The sequence below is a fragment of the Miscanthus floridulus genome, chromosome 9, assembly GCF_019320115.1.
Source record: "Miscanthus floridulus cultivar M001 chromosome 9, ASM1932011v1, whole genome shotgun sequence".
In the NCBI taxonomy this organism is placed as follows: Eukaryota; Viridiplantae; Streptophyta; class Magnoliopsida; order Poales; family Poaceae; genus Miscanthus; species Miscanthus floridulus.
The window spans coordinates 138092009-138110153 of NC_089588.1; the positions used below are offsets into that span (position 1 = coordinate 138092009).

Below are 18145 nucleotides of genomic sequence, written 5' to 3' on the forward strand. Positions count from 1 at the left end.
CTGGATGTACCATCTTGTCAGGATTGTATCGAACGCCATTCTTGTGCCATGTCATCTATTTTGCGGACTCCTCGGACATGAATAGCCATTGGAGCCTCGGTATGATCGGAAGGTGTCTTAGGACTTTCATGGGGATGTCCTCATTCTGCTCCTTCTTTCCATCACCTTTGTCTACCTCCATATACCTAGAGGATTTACACTTTGGACAGTACTTTGCATCCTTGTGTTCTTCCCTAAATAGGACGCACCCCTTCGGACAACAATGTATCTGCTCATACGGCATCTTCAGTGCCCGAAGGAGTCTCGTTGACTCGTACAAGCTGCTCGGCAGATGATGACCCTCTGGAAGCAGCCCCCCAATAATTGCCATCATAGCATCGAAGCAGGCTTGAGTCATGTTGTGCTGGGACTTCAACCCCAGTAGGCAGCCAATGGCATCCAGTTGAGAAACCGTTGTCTTCTCATGTAGGACCTTCTGTGCCGAATCCAACATGGCCAAGAACGCCTTAGCGCTTGGCTCTGGTTCCTCCTCATCCTCCTGCTCGTCCTCCGTAGGCCTTTCAGCAAACGTCGCATCCTCATAGTCACCTAACCATCCTGGTACCCTGCCATCACCGTCAAATGCCTCCAAGCGTCGTCTCACGACCTCCTGTCTAGGACGATAGGCTTCACCATGGGACACCCACCGGGTATAGTTTGGCATAAATCCATACTTGCAAAGATGTTGCACCATGACTTCCCTTGTTTTTCTTTTCTTGTTTTCACATTGGCTGCAGGGATCGAACGTGTCTCTCGCTCCCTTAGCTGCCTTAAATGCATGGTCCAAGAATTTCTCGGTCTTATCCATCCATTCATGGGTGATTTGAGCCTGACTTGGGCGTCCCATGCACATCTACTCACGGTTATCCATCCTCTAGCATATACACATAACTGAGTAATATAACCATCAGTTGCATCTGCACGGCGTGCCTACTGTCTAATAGGTGAGGATAGGTCCTAATCCCACCCGCGGATGCGTAGATGAGGTTAGTTTCCATGCTCTACTCCGATCCGAGATAGAATTTCGGCAGCACCTCCCCGCTGTTCTCCCGATACACGTCCTGAAAGGGAGAGTGTGTATCTGGAGAACAACAGTGAGGTGGTGCCAAAACTCCGTCTCGGATCCGAGCAGAACATGGAAACTAACCCATCTACGCATCCGCGGGCTGTCCAAAAATGTGGACAATCCGAAACAGATACGGTCATAGATATGCAGAGATCTGCATACCTCCAACCGTATCTGTTTCGGACGGGAGACGCCTAACTGGGCTACACCGATCTACGTACTACAACGGTAAGGAAGAGAGCTCAATTATACCTAGGGTGGCGGTGGAGACAGGCTAGCGGCGTAGTGGCGAGTCGGTGCAGTGGCGAGTCGACGCTGTGCAGGCAGGACCGCAACGCCGATGAAGACGAACAGGGTCGCCGAGGTGCTCCGGGTCACCTCCGATAGGTCCTGCTCTACAAAAGAAGAAAAACATCACTAAAAGTTGAAAATTTCGGCAGAACCTCCCCTGCACGGGGAGGTTTCCAAAACCTGCAAGAAAAACCATCGGCACGATGGCCGACGTCCACATTTGGGGCACGATGGCCAACACAACCACAAACCCGACATGAAGGCCGTCAACGACATAAACGGCGCGATGGCCGACAACCCAGCGGCTTTACCTTCTCCTCTGACGAGGGCGGGGATGACGGCGTGGATGAACGCTGTGGATGACGTGGACGAACGGCGTGGACGACGTGGACGAACGTTCATCCCCTCCACCTCGGCTTCCTCCCCCTCTCCCCTTCTCCTCCTCCTTCTTCTTCCTTTTTCTTCTCCTTCTTCCTCCTCCTTTTTCTTCCTTCTTCTTCCTCCTTCTCCTTCTTCATCCTCCTTTTTCTTCCTTCTTCTTCCTTCTTCTTCCTTTTTCTTCCTCCTTCTTCTTCCTCCTTCCTCTTCCTCCTTCCTCCAGGGCCACGACGGGCTCGCGGGGGCCGATGCATTGGGCCGGCGCCGGGCAGGTGGGGCACGGCCGGGCGCGCCGCTGCGGGGCGCCGAGCAGCCGAGGCGGCCCAGAACCGGTGGCTGGAGGCCAACCGGGGTGGGGCGGGGCGGCGCCGGAGCGGGGCGCGGCTGGGGCGGGGTGAGGGCGGGCAGGGGGCGCCGGCGCCGAGCGTGGCCGGGGCGCCCTAGATCCGGTGGCCAGCGGCCGGCCGGGGTGGGGAGGGGTGGCGCCGCGGCGGGGCGCGGCCGGGCCGGTGGCATGCCGGTGCGGGGTTCACGGGGTGGTCGGGGCCGGGATGGAGCGGGGCGGGCGCGGGGCGAGCGCGGCGGCGGCGGGCAGGGCGGGCGCGGGGCGAGCTGGCGGCGACGAACGGCAGCGGGCACGGGGGTGTGCGTGCGTGAGTGTGTTGTGTGGAGTGAGTGAGTGTGTGGGCCGGCCCACACATTTAGTTAGGGTTTCCCCCTTTGCCGAGTGCTGGGCCGGGCCGGCACTCGGCAAAGGCTTTTTTTTTGAAAAAATTCTTTGCCGAGTGTCACTTCCTGGCACTCGGCAAAGGCCCTCTTTGCCGAGTACCAGGGCCGGCACTCGGCAAAATATTTCTTTTTTGGTTTTTTTGACCCATTTTTTTGTGAGGCCTTCCCACATTATTTAAAACTCCATGTTCAAATTTGGGACAATTTTGACGTTTTTTGCTATATTTTGTTAGTTTTTTTTGTTTCGTTGAATTTTATGGAATATTTCAAATTTGAACTGCAGGTGCATGGAATAATCGAATTTGGTCATTGAAAAAATGATATTCATGATATTTGGTGTATGTTGAGGCCGTAACGAGGAACTCACATGAAATTTCGAGCATCTTGTTGATGTAACATGATGAGGTACCTGCGGGAAAATTGTATTTAAATTATATAAAATCCGAACGAAGTCCGAAAATGACGAAACTTGTCGGGGCGTCGTGTTATAGCATATAGAGTCTATGGTAAAAAAATTGAGAAGGTTTCGAGCAAATTGCGATGTTGGATGCCTAAAACCCATACATCTCCACATGTGCGATAACACGACGCCCCGACAAGTTTCGTCATTTTCGGACTTCGTTCGGATTTTATATAATTTAAATACACTTTTCCTGCAGGTACCTCGTCATGTTACGTCAACAAGATGCTCGAAATTTCATGTGAGTTCCTGGATACGGCCTCAACATACACCAAATATCATGAATATCATTTTTTGAACGACCAAATTCGATTATTCCATGCACCTGCAGTTCAAATTTGAAATATTCCCTAAAATTCAACGAAAAAAAACTAACAAAATATAGCAAAAAAAGTCCAAATTGTCCCAAATTTGAACATGGGGTTTTAAATAATGTGGGAAGGCCTCACAAAAAATGGGTCAAAAAAACCAAAAAAAAAATATTTTTGCCGAGTGCCGGCCCTGGCACTCGGTAAAGAAGGGATCTTTACCGAGTGCAGGGCCTTGTCACTCGGCAAAGGCCCTCTTTGCCGAGTGCCAGGGCCGGCACTCGGCAAAGAATTTTTTTAAAAAAATTTGACGGCGTGGGCGGGCTCGGCCGTCAAGTGCCATTTTTTTTGCCGAGTGTTGCACTCGGCAAAGAGGGCTTTTGCCGAGTGCCGCCTTTTGCCAAGTGCTAGGCTTTGCCGAGTGCCACCCGGTCCGGCACTCGGCAAAGAGTGGCTTCGCCGAGTGCCCGATTTTTGGCACTCGGCAAAGCTGGCGGCACTCGGCAAATCTACGTTCTCCCGTAGTCACAACTGCAGACGCCCTCTTTGCCGAGTGCTGGGGGCACTCGGCAAAGGCCTCTCGGCAAAGACTTTGTCGGCAAAAATTTCTTTGCCGAGTGCCAAAAATCGACACTCGGCAAAGTCTTTGCCGAGTGCCAAGCCCGCACTCGGCAAAAAAATAACTGCCGTCAACATTTAACGCCGGCTTTGCCGAGTGCCTAGGGACTGGCACTCGGCGAAATTTGAATGTTTGCCGAGAGCCAGGGCTGAGCACTCGGCAAAGAAACAATTTTTTTTTAAAAATCTTTTTAAAAATAGTCTTTGCCGAGTGGTACCATCTGGCACTCGGCAAAATTGACCTCTTTGCCGAGTGCCAGGCTGTGGCACTCGGTAAAATGTACCTCTTTGCCGAGTGCCAGGCTGTAGCACTCGGCAAAATTGACCTCTTTGCCGAGTGCCAGGCTGTGGCACTCGGCAAAACTGGCGAAGTGGCTGTTTTTTGTGGCATTTTTTCCCAGCTTTGCCGAGTGCCACACCCTGGCACTCGGCAAAGACTTCTTTGACGAGTGTTGGCACTCGGCAAAGCTGGAAAATTTGCAATTTTTTTTTTGTTTGTTGCTTTCCTTCGAAAGCAAACACGCAAAACTCATATATAATACAAGAGACAGCACACAGGCATTTAGCATCACACAAAACGCATACATAATCCATAATACATCACAAGCACATTCAACATCCATCACAAGCACATCCTCCTGCATAATCCATCACACGCACATCCAATGTGCAAATCCATGACAACATCTAAGAAGTCTTCATCCAACACAAGTCCTAAATCAAGAAAAGTCAATGAAACATGAAGGGGCACCACCTACTGCCACTGATCCCAATGGGAGCCTGAAGGGGCACCTCCTTGCGGTGGTGGACCTGTCCAGCCGGGGTGTGTGTGCTGAGGCGAAGGAGTCGGGTTCGAACCGGACGACTGTTGCACAAAGGAGAATTAAATTCATTAGTATCTACACAAGCTAAAGGACTTGATCAACCATATATATATACTCACTGGAGTGCCTAGAGCCGGAGGAGTAGGAGGCACAACTGGAGCGAGCAGCGACTGGGGCACCACCACACCCGGGAGAGTGGTGCTGAGGCTCGACATGAATGAGAACATGTCCTGCATCCTCTGCGCCTCGGCCGCCCTCTGGGCCCTCAGGACCTCCCACTCGGCCCTCTCGGCCTCCCTCTGGGCCCTCTCCCTCTCCCTCTCGACCCTCTCAGCCTCCCTCTCGGCCTCCATCCTCTCCACAGTGGCCTACAATATTCAATCACCAACGTTTAAACAATGCAAATGCAAGGTACATGTGTAAAAGTAATGAACGACGAATGAAATAGAACTAACCTGGAGTGCCGCCATCTGCTGCAGTGTGCTCGCCTGTCGAGGTCGAATGGGGACGGAGGAGCTCGTGATCTGTGCTCGGATCTGGGCGAGGTTGGGCACAGAGGTCGAGTCGACCATGTTGGAGGCCATCCAGTACCGGCCGTGCTGCTTCCCTCCTCCGAGCCTCATCACAAGGTCGGTATCAAGGGGCTGGGTGGCGGGGTCGAAGTCCTCCCCATGCCGCTCGCGGGCCGCCAAGGCGTAGTCGGTGAGCTTGCTATGGACGCTCGTGTTGCTGTATGCCTCGGGCCAGTCCTCCGGGTTGTAGACGGTGTCCGGGGCTGTCGCCTTGCCCTTGTGTGCCATGGCGTATGCCATGAACTCGTTGCATTCCTGGCCATCATGCGACTGGGACTGCGAGGAAAACACAAAGACGATTAGAAGTAATGAGAATTGAGCGTTAGAACAAATAAATAAATAAGTGCGTAGCGTGTACCCAGGCCTAGGCGTACGAACTGAGGGGCCGGTTGCCTTGGTGGTGTGCCTGCCCACCCATCTGCAGGTTTCGTCTCCGTAAAAAGTTTATTAGTTGTGCATGCCTTCCTACTTCAACCCACTCTTCAATTAAATGGTCGTTTAGCCCATTTACACACCGTTTAAACACTACACGATGGTGGTACGTGGTTTTCGTTCAATCGATTGTTTATCTGATTTAAACAATTGTTTCGCCCAGTTAAGTAACCATTTAGCCGAATAAAGGGTAAACATCAAGTGATTGTCTGTTTACCGTTTGGCATTTAGGTTAACACTATTCAACCAATGTCAATTAGTGATATCCCACTGTCACTGCCTGCTGCCTTAATTTCTTCTTCCCTAATGAAACGTTGCCAAAATTTCCCACCGCCTCCAGTGTGCTCGTCCTCCACCGCCATCACCCATCCAGAGGTCACGACAGTGGTCCACCACTGCCTGTGTTGTCATCCTCCGCTGCCCACCGGGAGGACTGCAGCTCTCCATGAGGTCCTTTACCACCGTCTCCCCATGGTAGAGGCCATCGCCATACACACCTTCTATGCTGCCCTAGCGCTCTCGTCCTCCCCCATCCACACACACACATACAGAATCTGTTCTAAAAATGTCATTTCCATTGACGACTAGGCTTTTCAGCCACCTCTACAAATGAAATTGTAGAGATGGCTAGAAATTTCACCCATTTCTAGAAATGAATTTATAGAGGTGGCTGACAATTTGGCTCGCCTCTAAAAGTTGGTGCAGCACGGTAAAATTTATAATTTTTCTAAATCAAGTTGGATGAAGACAAACTTTATACTCAAAGAGATCTGCAACTTTATAGTTAAATACCTTTTTATTTGAAATCAGTTATGGTCTAGAAATTCTATTTTAAATTTTTAGATTATAAAATTTAATTTTTCTAAATTTTTCAAATGATCTCAGATGGAGACACAACCTAAACCAAATTTGTAGTACTCAAAGAGATCTATAACTTTTCATTTTAGACTTTTTCCATTATAATCATTTGTTGTCTAGAAATTCTATTTTAATTTTTTAGATATTGATTTTTTTAATTTTTCAAATGACCTCGGATGGAGAAAGTACCTATATCAAATTTGTTGTACTTGAGGAGATCCGAATCTTTTTAGTTCAAATTTTTTCTATTTTAATTCATTTAGAGTCTTAAATATTCATTACAATATCCTGTGAAGTGAATACAAAAGAATTGTATCAGCCATGACTCTAAGACACAGTAGTAATAATGAAACAACGCGCGAGGCCGGCGTGACGTGTGACTTCTCCCGGCGTTAAAAAAACTTCTTTTTGCAATCTTTAGGCCTAGTTTACAAATTCTATGAAACGATTTCTAAAGGCAGCTGGATTATAGCCCACCTTCAGAAGTTGATCTCTAACGACAGCTAGGTTTCGGCCCATCTGTAGAAATCGAGACACATAGGTAGAGGCCGACAAACAACCGCCTCTACTAAGCCATTCTAAAGGTGTCAAACAATATCTCATGTAGTAATGATATGTGTGTTGTGACAAAACATATAGTTATACGAATTACATGTACAGCAACTCGATCTCACTACTACTATACCCGTACAGTAATATAGATGTTACATATCCATACGTATGCATACATACATATATCTAGATATATCGAAGATATTATATATAGATACAGCATGCATATCACTTTTAGGTACGCCTTCATCGCTTTTGGGGTTGCTCGTTCTTTTTATCTTCGTCGCCGTAATACGCCGCTACTCCCACTAGCGCCGCACCTCTTAGCAACCAATGTTTCCAGAACGGAACGTCGGTGTTCCTCTGCTCATCGCCCTGCGTGAATCAAGTACGGTAAAGGTATTTCTAGGTGAAACTAAAAATACTAGCTTCTCTCAGCTATCTTCCCTGAAAAGCTATTTTACCAAACATTTATGAAAATAGATTCAACTCTACCGGTAAAGGTGTTTTTGGAGCCAAAACCAACAAAAGCTGATTCACTAGTAAAGCTGGGCTGTACCAAACAGACCCATACTATGAGGATGATACCATAGTCCCCCCCCCCCCCACCACCACACAGACACCCAAAAAAATGAACCAAACGACATGCCCCAACCTACTTGCCATGCAATGGTACGTTGAACCTGTCGGTACCAGGTTCGCAACCAAGAACCGGGAGCAGTGGCGCTCACCAAGCTGTGGTGCCAGGAGGCTGAGGAGGGGAGGGAGGATGCATATGTGACAAGTGGCATCGTTGTGCTTGGCCGGCCCGCCCCACCCACCCCTCCGTTCGTGATGCGCCAAGCGAAGCCACCGCAACTGCAACCCTCGTTGTTGCCAGAGATCCAGTACCGCAACATGCATAGGCAGCCATCAGCGAACTAAGCCTTCAAGAACCGAGACCTAGCCAAGAAGACATTGATCTGGCTCGACACCGTCAAATCCATGAAGGTCGCTGCACGCGCCTACATACAATGCCACCTCTTGATTTCTCTATGCACCCATTGCCCGTACCAACTTCCCAAGCGCCACATCCCCCATGCCACGTCATAGGCCCCCTCTGCCACAACCGTAGCCCTTGTGGTGGCTGAAATCCCTATAAGTTTGTTTTCGATAATTGAATGACAACTAATGAACTAATGCCTTCAATGAGTTGTGTGATTAAACTAGGTCCACATGAGGTGTGGTGAGCAAGGATAAGAGATGGTGGAGATGATGTTCATGCCATATGGAGCAAGGCTCACACTTGGAGCGAAGAAGAGGAGATGAAAACAAGCCTGAAGGCAAAGTTATATGCTAGGTTTTCATTTTGCTGGCCGAGATGCAATAGAGTGCATGGTTAGTTTTAGGACAATTAGTCATACTATTAAGAGCGGAACTCAGCAAAATAGTTATCTAGTGCCACTAGATTTGAACTAACTTTGCATATGCATTGGACCTTGTGACGTTGTGAGGAACCAAATGAAAAATGTTTCTGAAAAGCTAACTCAGTGCCTAGGGTGAAAGAGTTCATGTTGGAACACATTGGAGTTAGCAAATTTGAAAGGCTTGTGAAGTTTGTGACTTGGTGCAGTTTTTCTGCACCCACCGGAAATGTCTGTTGCCCTTGGTTGGGAGGTCACCAGAAGATAGGATGCGTAGTGAGGACTTAGCAGAGAGTTGGGGTACTCACTGGAAATCTCTTGTGGTACCCCCGATAACAGCACTAGAACAAATGGTTAAAAGAGCAGTCCATGGGAGCTGTTAAACTAGGCACCAGAGTTCCGGTGCATGGTCACCAAAGTTTTCTGGTGAACCCCTTGAACTCTCGATGTAACTCACTCGAGAGGCTTTAGGCACACCGGATATGTCCAGTGCCCCTCACCGTAGAGGCACCAGAGTAAAGTGAATAGAGCCGTTGGAGGCTCCGACGTCTAGTTGTCGCGGACCAAGGCTCTGGGTAGCCACCAAGAATCTCCAGTGGTTGCATCAAAATCCACACCGGAGATAGCGCTCATTGATTTAAATCAAGATCAATTCTCAGCCATTGGATCTTTCTAAAGGTTACTCCGGTGGGTGTTCTTCGGTGGTCACTGGAGATTTCCGATGACCCTAAAAACAGCCCACTAGTAGCACATAACGGCTAATTTTTTATGGGGCTTATAAATAGGGGGTGGTCAGCCGTTGGGCATTTTCTTTGCTTTCCAACTGATCACACATTCCCTTGAGCTCTTGAGAACACCTCCCACTAACTCTCTATCTTGAAGATTGATCCAAAGTGAGATTGGGGAGAGATCTAGCGCATTTGCATAGAGAGTTTACATCTAGTGGCACTAGTCCATCGTTGGGCTGTAGATTTCTTGTTACTCTTGGTTGTTTCAGCCACCTAGATGGCTTTGAGTAGTGAGGATTGTGAGCACTGTGTTGGTAGTTGTTCGGTGGCTCGAACCGAGTTTATTGTGAGGGGTTTTGAGCCCACCTCGCAGGAGATCACAAAGTGTTACTCTATTGGAATACTCGATGGAAGTCGAGTGGTCTTTGTTGATTGGATTCTTGCGACATCCAAGTTGAGGGTCAAGCTTGAGAGTGTTGTTCATGCGCGAATCCATCACCTAGAGACTCACCGCAATGTGGACGTAGGTTACCGGGAAGCAACTGAACCTTGAGGATAAATCTTGTGTAATTTCTTGCCCCAATTGGTTTGCGAACTCTACACTAGTGCACTACTTTCATATACTTGCTTGCGTGGTAGTTGCTTGTAGTAGTAGCCCTCTTGTTGTAGTCGTAGCTTCAGGCTGTGTTTGATTCGGCTTGTGAAAAGTGCTTCTGCTGCCAAAAACAGAAAACTAACCTAATGGGTGGAACTAGAAGTTGCTTTTTCAGAACCGGCTACTTTCGTGTAGTACATTTTTTGTAGCACCTTGAACCCTGCTTTTATCTTTCAAATATCAACTTTTCTAAATGAGTGTACATATAGAGAAATTTCACAACTGTTTCAAGAAAGACAGATAGATAGATGGGATATGTTTCATAGCTATTTTAACCAAACAGTTAACAACTTTTCCACAGCACATAGCTCACAATAGCTTTTCCATAGCTCACAGCTGACAACATCTGTTTCATAGATCACAACTGAACCAAACAGAGTAGTGCTTGCCTCTTTGCTTGCTTGAGTGCACTAGCAGTAGAAGTAACTTGGACAGGACAGACCCAGTGCCGGAGGCTCCCACATGAGTGGGGTCTGGGGAAGGGAAAAACCGAGGCAAGCCTTCCCCCCACAAATCTGCAGAGAGGCTGCTTCGAACCCACGACCTGGTGACTCAGTGAGACAGCTCTCACCACTGCACCAGGCCTGCCCTCTAGCCATCTAGATCCTCAAGTGGTATCAGAGTCAACTCAACATTGATTTGCAAGGTATAACCACCTACAGTGTTAAAGATAAAAACCAATCATGTCGGCAAGCCACCAGACTTTGATGAAATAAATTATGATTATTGGAAGAGGCTCATTCTCACATGAACAAGAAGAGGGACTGGCTCATTCCCATAGGAACTCACGGTCAGGTATGGCATTGATCCGACAATGATATCATAAGTGTCAATGCCGGTTTAAAGCATAATCCGATAGTGATATCTTAAGTTTTACTGCCGGATGATGTATTAAACCTCCAGTGACACCCAAGATGTCACTGTTTGGTTATGTTTTAATCTAGCAGTGACACACAAGATATCACTGACATGTTATATTTTAATCCGATAGCAACACTTACCACATAATTGCCAGATCAAGCGTCAATCCGGCAGTGACACTCATGGATATCACTATCGATTCATGCTTTGACCCGGTTGTGGTAGCGTATTATCACTACCGGGACATCAATTAACAGGCATCGATAGGCCACCCACATATTGTTGATTATCCTCTGCCAGAGTGTTGGTGAAAGGGGTAACCTGACCACTGTAAGAACCAGATCTTGTTGGTGCTAGAAATAAAGCAAGTTGACCTCTGAAATTCGTGGCTCAAGATCCGAGTTCTTGTTTGGTTTGGTTTTTCCTCTCCTGAAGCCCCTTCTCTTGCATTTTGGGTGATTTCGTTTTTTCCTGAGATTTGAGATCGATTGGTGTGGCTAGAAATGCGCAAGGACCTAAGAGGAACATGTCTACCAACTCGTTTGGTCAGATTCCTCATGAGCGCGATTTGGCCGGCTTTTGAGAAAAGTTAAGGAAACCCCTATCTGGTCCAGGGGAGTCTTGATTTATGGAGTTGCCTTGATCTTTTGGGGATAGTTTCTAAACTTCCTTTGGAACATCTCCACAAATTTTGAGCTCAATCGGAGTTTGTTTGATCGAGTTTTGGCTTCTTTGTTGGCTCAGGCTGCTGAAAACAGGCTGCGCGGAAGTTCCGTGCCAGCTTCCGTGCCTAAACAAGGAAGTTCCGCGTTCGCGCACTAAACTTCCGCGTTCAAGTGCTGAAGTTCCGCGGTCTGGGAGCTGATAATCGAGCCACCAGTCAACAGTAAAAACACTGCTCAGCAGTCAGCCCCTAAACCATGCCAGTATGCCGTCTGTTCTCTTGGTCGTAAATGATCGTGGATTATAAGCCAGAACAGTATTTTTCTCTCACACCAAACCAGCCAGCAGTAATAATCTACGATCGTTTCAGCCAAAATGAACAGGCTGATGATTCACGATGAAGAATGCACACAACATAATTGACGTTTGACAAAGTTCAGCACGAGCACGTCATAAAATAATAGTTGTTACATCGAACAAGCAAATCAAGCTAAGCACACATGTCCTGAAAACATGAATGAAGGAATTAAAGGTATGAAATCAATCGGCACACAGCTGAGAAAGAAATGCGAAAACAAGCACGAAGTTTCAAACACACGAAGCAATCCAGCAATACTACTGCAACAGCTCTCAGACTTTGGTCGATTACGAAGAAATCTCCTCGGTTATTATGTGGTCGACGTAAATTTCTGGCCTGGCGGATGCACGAGCAGCACTCTCTTTTCGTTCCTTTTCTCTGATTGCTTCTTCTTCTTCCTCCTGTTCTTTTCTTCTTTCTTCATCCCCTGGAGGCTCTGTCATGATGATCTTGTCAGCCAATGTCTCCAGCCCCATGGCTGACCAAAGCAGCCAGACATAGTTGAGGAACTCCCCACCATGTCCCAGGCTTCTGGCGTGCAGGTAACCTGAGCAACGGGCCGCGGAGAAGCAGAGCATCTCAACCCACACACCATCTATCACTTGCCACCTGTCATCTGCCTCGAGGGCCCCGAGTGCCTCAGCTATCTTCTTCGCATGAATCAGCAGATGGCTGAACTTGTTGTCACCTTGCTTCGACGGTGGTAATATATCCTCGATGACACGCTGAGCTATACCTTGCGCCTTAGTCATGGGGACACCACCTTTGCTGTCACTTTTCTCCAAGATGGCTGCGATGTGGTCGCTGGCTATGTTGAAGAGACCCGACCTGGCACCGGGCACCAGCATCTCAGGACGGATGAAGAGCATGTAGGCCATGTACTTGGATATCTTCCTTGAGAGATAAGCGTTGTGCTGCCGAGTCTTGTTGGTGCGTGAGCCTTCATCTCCTCCTGCTGCTGCTGCTGCTGCTGTTAACATAGATTTATCCTCGCAGTAGCATAGATCCGTGGCCATATATGCCACATGAGGACACTTTCGTCGAATGGCGCCATTAAGCTTGAGGCCAGATCACTCACATGGCCAGTAGTGTCCATCTTGTGTTTGTACTTGTTGAGTGTCCACTGTCCTCTGAGATTGTTGAATCCCCTGTAAGAGATAGGGCCATAGATGTAGCTGTTCCACCCATCCTTGACGTGCTTGCGCACACGGTCAGTGATGTCTCTGGCTGCAGGCTCCTGCTTGACATGCCAATGCTTAATGACGTACTCCCGTAAGTGGTAGGGCCATATGAACCTCCCAGTGGCCTCCTGGCAGGCACAGAATGACATGAGGCTGCCCTGGGAAACCATTTCATGCCAATTGGCACGGAACATGCGATAGAAGGGCACAAAGGGGAAGAACTCATGCATAGCAGTGAAGCAGAAGAGCATGTATGTGACCCAGACGTCATTCTCACGTCGTAGCCACCCTTGTGGCTCTTGGCGAAAAGCACCACTGACGTCAGGGTCAGGAACGGGAGCGACAGCTGCAGGCATGCGCCGAGCAGAGTTAGGGTTACCCGCCGTTTGGTGTAGAGGATCAGGAATGTGCTGTAGATGCACTCCTGAAGCAGCTTGTATGAGTCCGAGTGGCTGAACAGGAGGAAGAACTTCAACTCTTGGAGCCGATCGGAATACGGACGAGGCACGTTCACAAACATCTTGTATAGGAAACTGACAGGTGTGAAAACAATTCGCTCCTTGATTTTTTCACTCTTCTCGGCCCTGTCATGGTGCCACCTTGCACTTCTTACGAATTCTCCAAGAGAAGTCACATCTCGTCCGACTTCCACGTTTCTCCAATCTGATTCTTCGTCTTTTTCAATGTGATCTACCCCTAATTCTCCTTCTGCTCCTGCTGCTGCAGCTGATGGCTCTTGGGGATAACTTTTTGTATGGGAAAAAAACTCGTCCATTTTATCTGGACTGATAATATCCATAAAATAGGTAGTGCACCATCTCCAGCACCAACCAATCCGTCCTTCCTTCTCCACCCTTCTTTCCATCAGCAAAGCTGCGGAGGCCAGCATGTTGTTGAAGCTAGCTCGCTTGAGGGACCATGGCTTGTAGCTGAACTTGATGATGCCAACGACGAAGAGCAGGACCGCCGCATTTAGCAGCTGCCTCTCGCCCGACCACCAGTTGCAGAAGACGTACAGAGCGACCGCCACCTGGGAAATTACAGAAATATATATGCTGTGAATGTGATGAGTTACAAAAATAACACCTTATCATCGTCCAACCGTGAGGCGACTTTGGAAAGTCATTTTCTCCATCGGAGAACGACGAGATTAGCAAAGGTCATCTATGTACCCAGAGAACGAAGATTATTACTAACGTCGTTTCCCGGTAGAACGATTCTATTTTTGCACAAAGGGAAAACAGTTTTAGTAAATTGTCTACCCAGGAGGCAATACTGAGATATCGTTCAACGACTTTGAGTTCCTCCAGCCATTACCAATATAATGGTTTATAGAATTTCAAGCTTGTTTGTGCAATAATCGAAATATGTGTTAAGAGAAAATAGAGAAATATTTCATTGTACTATAAAGTTGTATGCCCGTATTTGGCAGCACTGTTACATTAGCACAAATATAACATTATGGCGTGTCAAACTCGATGGAGCATTGCCTCCGATCCATTTTGAACGTCGACAAACCAAAATAAATTTTAGAATAGAAAACTATATTACAGTACTTGTGCATTTTAGTTGAACCTCATGTTTGCCCCCAGCTTCCGTACATAAAATTAAACAGAAAATAACAATTTGCAACGGCATGTGCAGAACCCTACATTACTAAGGTAGAAGCACTTTTGTTAATCCTAACATGCAGGTGCCATAGTTCCAAGAGTTTAAATTACTGGATATAGTGTTAAATCTACTGGGTGACACAGTCGTAGCTGCACCCCAAACAAACACTTGTCTTCCAAACTAAGGATGCCCTCAGCATGCGTCCCCTGATTCATGATATACACCCAAAGCATTCCACTAGTTGTCGCCATTTCTTCCACGTGACATCGTTCAATTCCAAACTAAAATCAATTGGCTTAACGGGAAATAGATTTCATAAGATCGTATAAAACATAAACGGTATGATGAATCCACCATTGCAATCAAACACGCCCTATATATAATCACGACTTTTGGAAGTCACCGACCTTATTTTAGGCATGTCGGCCACCCAATGGACAAAAGCCAAAGTTATTTCCTAGGAAAACGATTCGTCATTATCGTTGTACAATAGCGCGATTTGTAGATCAAAGATTGATATCTCAATATTTCCTTCCATGGAAGAACGACATGGTATTTTCCTTTTGTAAATCTGCTGGTCTGAGAAATATTTATGTAATATAATGTCTGTTTAAAAAGTAGTAATAAAAAGATAAAACAAATCTGACCTGGGAGACCAGGGTCATGGCGTGCCGCTTCCACAGCTCGTTGTCCTCCAAGCTGTAGGCGCTCATTGTCGTCTGCCCGCCGAGGTGGATGAGGAGGACCGGCGCCCAGAGCACCTCCAGGTCGCTACTGCCGCCGCCCTGGCCACAAGCCGACCGCTGCCTCTGGCGGTTGAAGAGAGTAGCCAGGGCGTAGATCGCCAGGGCATCCCCGCCTACATACGCCGACCACACCAGGAACCTCAAGTTGCGCAGCTTAGGAGACCTGCGCACCGAATAGGCGAAGTAGAGGCTCATATAGACGAAGAGGCTGCCAAGCACCAGAACTCGCATCTGCCACCAATGCACAGCATGGGAGAGACCCATGCTTGGCTTGCGGTGATGTTGTTCTCTCTCGCGCGCCGGCCTCTGGCTCGAGCTCTGCCCTTTCTCGTGCTGGCTACAATAAGCCCCAAGGCGTACGTCAGCATGCAAACGACAACAAGTGCTTGCCTTGTCTATATATATGTGTAAAATATTTTAATTATTAATTAGTTTTCAAGGTGCAGGCCGGTATACGTTAGCATTAGTTACTGACACACGATATAAATGGTGATTCTTAGGCACCAACAGCCATCAACGGGTGCTCATACTATACATGGCCTAGTATAATCTCAGCACCATAAATAAAGGTGGCATAAACTTTAGAAGTGGGTGTTTAATACCTACAGCTAATAAATAATAACTTATCATTTTTTGCACTCCCTGTGTTCATTTTCTAACCTATATATTAAAAGAAAATATTTTTCATGATTGATGAAACATAACGTATATATTTATTGTTCATAAAAGCATGTTTACTTAAGTCAATTTTTTATATTTGCTATTATTAGAAGTAGGTAGTGTAGAAATATATGTGATTTAAACATTTCTTGTATATAATATATAAGGCGTTGATAATTTAGATGCAGATTTGAGTGGATATTTTAGTTTTCTTAATCATGCCAGAAATGGTAATTTAGATGCAAATATAATTTATGGGATTATGTAGATTGTCCATCATAATTAATTTGGATTCTCTAATTAATAATAAGATTGAGTGTATCTTAAAACAGCTAAGTAAACAAGCAAGTGCAGAAATCACATGTTGTGTCTCCCATTAACCTAACTTTTGCTTGTTCCTTGCGTGCGGTAATCATCGAAGGTCCACGTCTTTAATTACCTTTTTCTTTAAGAGATTCTTGAGCCCTATACTCCCTCCATACCTGTAAAGAAAGTCGTTTAGGACAACATTTAGCATACCAAGGAATGATTAATTAGGGTAGAGTTTTCCCTATCTGTCCCTATTAAATATGGTTGCGGGTGCATTGCATACGAGAAAATTCCCCAGCTCAATCGGTTAGTGCAGCGAGGTGTAAGTCTTGAGGAGCTGAGTTCGATAGCTGGTGGCTTTATTTTGCATGCGCTCGATTTTGATTTTTTTGCCCTGGCGTGCGCGGAGGCTGCATGGCGCGCTTTTTTCCCTGCTGCGATCGTTTCTGGCGTGTTTTGTCTCCGTTGTTTGGGTTACAGCATGCCTATTTAAGCGGTGTCTTTCCATCTACCGTGCTCCACCTTTTCTCTTCTCTGCTACGAGCGCCGAACAGGTGGCGAGTGAAACGAAGCGCCGCGATTAATGCTTTGACCAGTGGAACGGCAGCCGAAACGCATGCCAGGGGCAAACGCGTCCAAATACTCCCCAGCGAGTGTAGAACGACATCCTTTATAGGTATGGAGGGAGTACTTTTTTTGTACAGTACTTTCTGACCCTTTAATTTTGATAAAGACGAACATATCTTGTCTGTTACATATTCCATAAGATTATTACGTTCTGCATGGTAAACGAGACCCCTGATTGCAATAATAATCAGTTGAAAATGGACAAATAGTTTGAATCTTTTGAAAATATAAATATAAAAGCTTTCACTGTTTTGCATTGAAGTCCTTCTACTGTTTTTGCATTGGATGGGTAACGTACCACTCCATCATCTTTCTTTCGCTCATCCAAAGCCCACCGGTGCATTAGCTATGAGTCCCGGGGGTTTGAGAACAAACGCCTCAAGCGATTGATCGGTGAAAGGTACCATATAACCAATGTGGGGATTCTTTACGCCTCAAGCAACGGACAATGCGCTACGTCCATTTGAAGTCCCAGCCGGTTCTCGTGCGCAAGGCCTCCTAGTGGACCGACCGTGGTAACTGGCGGTCCCACTGTGAGGGACTGGCTTGTGGGCCCGAAGCCCAAAAGCCTCTGCCGCATGATCCATTGGCTAAAGCCTACCAACACCGGACTAGTCCGGTGCTGGCAGTCCGACTGCCCTTCTGGCTGGTGCAGCCGTGATGATCAGTAGCAACCCGTCTTCTTGCCTACACCTTCTACTTTACATCTTTTTGTTTCGGGGTTTTTCATCTTTACGTCTTAGACTCCTAGCTCCAATTTTAGGTTTTCAACAAGGGCTTCAGTTATCTTGCTTGAGGTGTTGATCATCCAGTTCATAACTCTGCCTTGGTCCAAGTCCACTTTGTATCTAGTGTATCACGTATGCTAGCAAACAATATTAGTCCAAATGGTCATGTTGATCATCATCAAACACCAAAATCAAAACTTAATGGCCCATAAGGTCCATTTTCCTTACTTGAATCAAACTGAAGCTTGATTGCCTAACATTCATATCAAGAAGATATTCAAGCAAGGATCACAATATTGAAGAAATGATTTTCAATGTTGGTTCAAAATATGATGTGACTTGATGACTCGATAAGGTGAAGATAGCAAGGAAAGGGCTTCGATGGACTAAGCGACGGTGAAGGGCAAGCGACGACTTGGCAAACGAGGTATTGTGGCTAAGGTGAAGAAGAGAGTACTTGCATTGAGTTGAAGTACTAATCAAGTTAT

General features: G+C 46.9%; 1 pseudogene; it reads right to left on the reverse strand.

Moving 5' to 3' along the window:
- Positions 1 to 12082: 12082 nt before the first annotated feature.
- Positions 12083 to 15597, reverse strand: LOC136481070 (uncharacterized; annotated as a pseudogene).
- Positions 15598 to 18145: the final 2548 nt, after the last annotated feature.